Genomic DNA, 6,877 nt, shown 5'->3' on the forward strand with positions numbered 1-6,877 from the left:
ACCTAAGTGTCTACAAATGGATGAATGAATAAAGTGGTGTCTGTGTGTGTGTGTGTGTATATATATATAATATGCATATATAATATATTAGTTTGTGACCTAATATATGACCTATCTCAAGAATGTTCCATGTATGCTTGAGAAGATCATATCCTGGATAGTCAAACATCCACATAAATTAAATTATTAATTTAACCCACATCAACATACCTTATATAAAATAATAGACAAGAGAGGGAGATGAAAGTAGAGGGAATTTACTTAAAGTAGACAAATACAAGTACTTAGTATACCAAGGAAGAAAACACAAATGAAAATGGACTTGGTGCAGAGCCTCCACCCTTTTACCTTGGCCACTTTGTTTGATCCCATTGAGCAAGCATTGGGGCAACTGGGGAAGGATGCCATATGATATCTACAGAGTGGGTACTCTGTTCACCTGATTAATTGGGTCCATTCCATTAGGTTATTTCATATTCTTCTTCCTCAAATGACTTGCCCCAAAGTGACAACACTGTATGTGACCAAGAGGTCATTCCAAATACCTCTTTCCAAAAATTCTCTTGCAGTCTTATTCTAAGTCTCTGATCATACAGCCCAAACACCAGGCACTACCCGTGAGTCATTGTAAATCCTTACCTCAGTTTATCTCTTCTTTAAGGCAAAATAGGCAGTGAGATATGCTGTGTGAAGTTCTGCCTGCTGGGGGTTATTCCTTCTCTACTGTCTTTAGGACTAATCTGAGTGGGGCTGATATTAAATCTGGCTGATAGAGAATTCTACGTGAGTCCACGGAGCAATGCAGCAGGAAGTGTGAGCAAGATTCTCAAATAATTTGTTATGCCTTCAGGACCTGCTTGGACCTTTCCTCTTATACACTGCTTTCTAGTGTGCTGCTAAACCATACCCAGTTTATGGCATGTGGCACAGATGATGCCAAGTTCAGGATGGAAAGCTCAAGAAAGTATTGTTACTGGATGCTCTGTGGTCAACATTCACTGCTTTTTCAGTGGCAGGCCAAGAAGTATCTCTTACAAAGACAACAGCTGCTTGCTGAAGAGGTCATGGATGCAAAATCATAAAGGTCTCCACAGCAGTTCTCTTAATCGGGCTTGCTACCAGCTCCATTCAGCAACTCAGTCTGCCATTAATAACTCAAGCACCATTTGGATCCACTGGGTCATGAAGGCCACATATGCTGCAACCTGGAAGATATGTTCTTTTTGGGGGCCCTACTCAAAACTTGGAAGTCTTTCAAGTCACTTGGTAAACAGTTTGAAGAAGCACACCAAAATGTGGTATGTGTTACCCAGAAAGTAAAAAAAAAAAAAAAAAAAAAAAAAGCCCAGTGAGCATTGGGCGTCTTTCTTAGAGATGAGATAAAAGAGGCTACAACTTGTTCTTCATTTTATATGAGCTCTCCTGACATGTCTTAGACCACTGAACCTCTGGAAACTTCACTGAGGTGACAGACCATTATAGTTCGTAGATTTTTCCTCCCTCCTTCCCTCCTTTTCGCATGTGTTTTACTAAGGTATGTAGGGTAACAGATAACTCTAGATCGCTAGATCGTATCTTCATGATGTCATCAATATTGTACTCTGGCATATATATAATGGGATAGAAAGAAAAACAGTGTCCCGTGCATTTTAAGTGTTGTGCAGAGAAAGAGAGATGACATAATGCTGAGAAAATGGTGTACTGCTCTACCATTTACCTACCAGGTGAGAGCTACCTTTTTCTCTGGTGTTTTCTAATGACTCTGATAAAGAACATTAGAGCATCAGAGATCAGCTGCAGTCTTCTAGATCCCAGAGGCTATATCGATTTGATCTAGTAGAAGTCCTCATCTGGAACAGCAGATAAAATCGGAGGCATCACTTTGTTAAACTTATAGTAATCCAAGGGTACTGAGGACCCACGTTATTTTCCAGAATCCAGCCATCTTCTTGAGCCCAATTAAATAGGTAATAGAAATATGAAAGAATTCTGCACCTTGGATCTACAAGACTTATGGTAGCAACTGTATTAATGACTTCCTTGGGTATATAGTATTGCTTTTGACTTTTTTTTTTTTGATAGGTAGAAGGGATTGAGGGTACTTCCATATGGCCCCGTTTATGTAATAAGTCTTATTCTACAGGTGAAGAATCTATTTCTATGATTATGCCAATCTTTGAGAATGCCTAGTCCAACTCTATACTCAAGAACTGAGGAAATAAATATGAGATGGACTTGGGGGTCCTAGAGCCCACTGTGAAGTAGATCCTGGCCCAAAAAAATGACTTGACTCCCATAGACTCCCACTCTGACCAGTGGGTGATAAGAGTATTAAATGCTCTGAAAAATGTGTTAACTCAAGGCAATGTCCCATAATTCCAGACTGATATTTTTTTCTCCCAAATTACCTTAGTAAATGGCCACAATTCCCTTTGGGAAAGAGTTTATACTTGTGGCGGTACTGCAGTGTTGTTCTTCAAAAATACCTAAGCCTTTGCTTATTCATGGAGTCTTAAGTCTAGTAACTGGGCATGGGGCTGTCATTCTATTGTCATGACTTAAGTCAGATTTTTTTTTTTCAGCACACCTGGAGTTTGGTTTTAAAATTTTTGAATTATTTATTTTTAAAAAATATTTTAAATAAAATGTGATCTTAGAGGCTAATCACTTATTTTGCTACGGAGGACCCACGATCAAGAAACCTTGAAGGTTTTGATTATTGTGCTGGCCTTGCTGCCTAAGATGGAAATCACGTTCCCATACCACTGGCAGTTAAGTGCCATCATTTGGATTCTGCTAAGACAGGATTTGTCCATTGTGATTAAAATAGGGGGAAAGGGCATTTCAGCTGTAGCATATCACAGGCATTCCTGGCGTACTTAGAACAGCCACTAAAGCACTCTTAAAGATTTTCCTTCACGAGCATTTTCTGGGCCACCTTGGGGACATAGAAAGAAGACATGATAAGAGCCCTCTAATATTTCTATCTTCTGATATTTTTTAATCCCTTCTTCAATACTATACCACTGTTTCATTTAGCATTATTCTCTACTGTGACTAGGTTTTAGGCAACGAACTGAGAAAATATTAAGAAGCACTTCCAACTACTCAAACCAAAGTGTTAAATTCTTATTTCTAGAAAATACATTCACGTTGATAAATTCAGCCTGAATCTAATATTTTGTGTTTTTCTCCTTAGGAAATCCATTCCCATGTGTGTTTCCCCCACATTCATGTAAATTAGCAAATCTTGGTCCTCAGTGTGTGCTAATCACTAACTCCTAGGTTACAATTTATAATTGGTCACCCGGGCATGCTGATACCTAATTCTAGTTATATGTTGGTAGATAATGAGGAGCGAAGGGAGTAGAGCACACGGATAATTGGCTCCCTTTTGTAAGGTAACTCCCTTAGGTGCATCTTCATGTAAAGCAATAATCTCCTCATTAGACATAGGAGCAGGTTCGTTTTGTCTGGTGATGAAGGCTCAGTGAGGTTTAGGGGTACAGGGTTACCTGAGTTCTTCAGATATCTGAATATATTCCCATTTCAGTTTCTGAGGTACAACAATTTCCTGATCAATGCCCTAACTTTCACATAAGTGACCTAGTGAGGCTATGGATTCAGTTGACTTTGTAATTTAGCAACTCATGGAGTGTGGCTTTTAGTTATCTTTGTCTTGAAATGAGTTTCTTTTTCATGAAGTCTTAGAAAATTGTTCAATTTATATTCTGACCTGAGAATTTAAGAATTTGAGCTTGTCGTTCATTTATTTTTGCTGACAGAAACCAGAGCCAACAGAAGTTATACCACCCTGCAGTCCTTTATTTATTTTTGACTTTCCTGTGCTCTGGCAGGAGCATATAGTTGCTTCTAATGAGCAGTGATCAGAGGCTATATTAATCTTTTAGTTTTTTCTACCATTGTATGTCATAGACATATCATCTTTATCTACTAACGGAATTTTACTGCTCTCAGTCCTAAGTTACCAGGTAGCAGAGTCCCTCTCCCACCAATTTCCCCAAGGTTCTGTTGCCTACAATCATTTCTCAGCACCAATTTCTCTGTACTAGTTAAGGTTCATAAAATAATTCTGGCTAACTTAACCAGAAAAGAAATTCGCTGAAATGATACAGAATCACAGAGTCGATGGGAAGCCAAGATTACAACCCAGCCAGGAGCCAAGAGAAATTGGGAAGCCAAATACCATAAGGATCACACACCATAATGAGGCCACCATCCTTGGCACCACCACCACTGGTTGCTAGCGGCTGACTGTTGGCTGCTGTCATTCTTGATGTCACTGACCAAGGATGCCTATTCCTCTACATCTGTACTTTCAACTCCTCTGCTACCGCAACAAGAAAAACTCCCACATTCTGTTTCTTTGCATTATTCCCTCAATATTCAAAATCCTGTACCATGGCATCCGATTCACCAAGCCTAGATCACATGCTAATGCCTTCAGTAGAGAACAGGAGAGCTGTCCTCTGTGGTTTCCATAGTGGGAGGGAAGTGGAGCCAAGTCTCCCACAGATATTAGATTCTCACAGATGAAAAGAATGGATGTTAAGAGGTCCCACTCTACTCTTCCCAGAAAAATCCTACTATAGTCTTTAAACTGAAAAGATTTGGAACAAACACTGCAAAGAAAGAATTAAAGCCTAAGGTAGGTAAAGTAATTTATTAAAATTGTTTTAATGAATAAAACCTCCATGGCTAGACAAATAGATGCTAAGAAGATTTAGGAAAGGAATCAAAGAGTAACTATCAATAAACTTTAAAAATTCACGAGACACTAGAAAGGAATTGAAATTGAGTTGATTTTGTATGAAGGAAAATGATGGGTTCTGCTAATTATCAGCTGGGTTGTGAATATTTGGCAATTGACAGAATCACCTGGTTAAACAGCGTTGCTTGCTATGAACACCTAGAAATGATTAAGTGAATACTAGGGACCAGCGTGAGTTTATTAAGGAAAAATCACAGCAACCATCTTTATTTCCTTTTCGAATCAATTAATAGATTTGTAGACCCATGGTAGACAACATGAGAATGTTATGGGTACTCTGTCTTTACAAAATTAAAAATACCTTTATTTGTTTTTAGTGTAAAATAAAACATGGTAATTATAGAAAAGATAGATAAAGTTTTCTAGTAAAATGGACTCCAACTATGATCTCTGCATTTTTCCCACTAAAAAACACTAAAAATATTAAAGAAATAAGAAAGATAAAAATCCATAAGAATAAAGAAATTAGGTGAGGAGATAACAAGACTAGGGATGACGACAAATTTTTGGAAGGTAGAAATATGTGGATGAGTAGTAAATAACTTGGCAGAGAAAAGAAAGCTGAATGCAAGTGCCTAAAGAAAAAAATGTTAATGAAATCAAGACCTATTTTACAGGTGGGAAAATTGAGTCATCGGAAGCTAATTAACTTGCTCAAGGAAGTGAGAAAGCTGAGACCCAATAGTCCAACCTTGGTGACTGCCATCAACCACCACACACACATTGCTTCCCTACTTTGTGAAGCAAAACAGGTGACCCACCACGTAAGTGTGATTTGAGGGACTCTGAGCAGGTCTTCTGCAGGGAAGTATTGCACTGGCCAGATGAACCAAAAAACAGGCCTGTTATGCATTTGGCTTTATAGTTCTTCTAAATCTAAATCTAGATATTTGAATATTGTACACATTGGAAGTTAACTGAGAAAAGATTTTGATAAAAGGAAGAACTGCCCAAGAGTGTTAGATGGTGGAATTCATTCATTCAACAACTATTTATTGAGTGCTATGATAAACTTGGCAATGTGGTGGGCTCTGATAAGATAATGATGAAAAACACCAACATTTCTTTGCCCTGGCAGAGTTCACCTCCAATGGAGGGTTGAAAATAACGAAATAAGTGATAGGAATAAGTGTGCTTGGTGAACAAGAGATAGAACTATGAAGTCATATGGCAGGGAAACCTTCCCCAGTCTGGAGGGGTAGGAATTTGAGGCTGGGATTCCCTTGGGGAGTGAAGGCCAGGTTGAAACTTGAAGAGTCGGATTTTCCCAGAGAAGGGGATGGATAGGAGGGATAAAGCTTTATGGGCAGGGGGAGAGGTTCAAATAATTTTAATAAGAGATGATGATGGCTAAGGTATGGGCTTAACAGAGTGAACAGAGGATGAATTTCTGAACAGAAATGAAAAAGATGGATTTTCCAGAAAATGCTGGACAACTGTGTATTAACAGTAACCACCAATTAGTACATGAGATTATTTTAGGTGCTTTACAAACGTATATTACATCCTTTTACTATTGTGTGTTTATTTAACATGTATTAGAAATATATGTGTGTGTGTGTGTGTGTGTGTGTGTGTGTGTATAAAGCATATCAAACCTGCGATTTCCCAGACTGTATTGTTTAAGATGAAACTAAAGTAGATACTTGATTTTTTTAAAGTCAATTAAAAATACTAAGCAAATAATGGTACTGAAGCATCGTATTTAGAGGGCTATTATTGGTGGGGTGCTAGGCTGCAAAATTGCTGGGTGCACCACATTGCCTGAGGTCGGCCCTCCCAGTAACAGCCTTGTCCTGCCTCTCCCTTTACCCACACTCTTGGACTTTTTCTTTACGCAGTGTTTGCCCCAAGTCTTGTTCTCCCTTGTCTTGTTCTTGAAGTTTCTTACTTTGCCTGTGTGTGAACAGCTTTCTCTCTCCATCTCCATCTCCAGCCCTCTGATGTAGGCTGTTAATATGAGTTTCAGAACTCTTAATGGCATTTTTTTTCTTCTTTCTTTCTTTCTTTCTTTCTTTCTTTCTTTCTTTCTTTCTTTCTTTCTTTCTTTCTTTCTTTCTTTCTTTCTTTCTTCCTTCCTTCCTT

Source organism: Pteropus vampyrus, unplaced genomic scaffold (assembly GCF_000151845.1).
Source record: "Pteropus vampyrus isolate Shadow unplaced genomic scaffold, Pvam_2.0 Scaffold28, whole genome shotgun sequence".
Taxonomy (NCBI): Eukaryota; Metazoa; Chordata; class Mammalia; order Chiroptera; family Pteropodidae; genus Pteropus; species Pteropus vampyrus.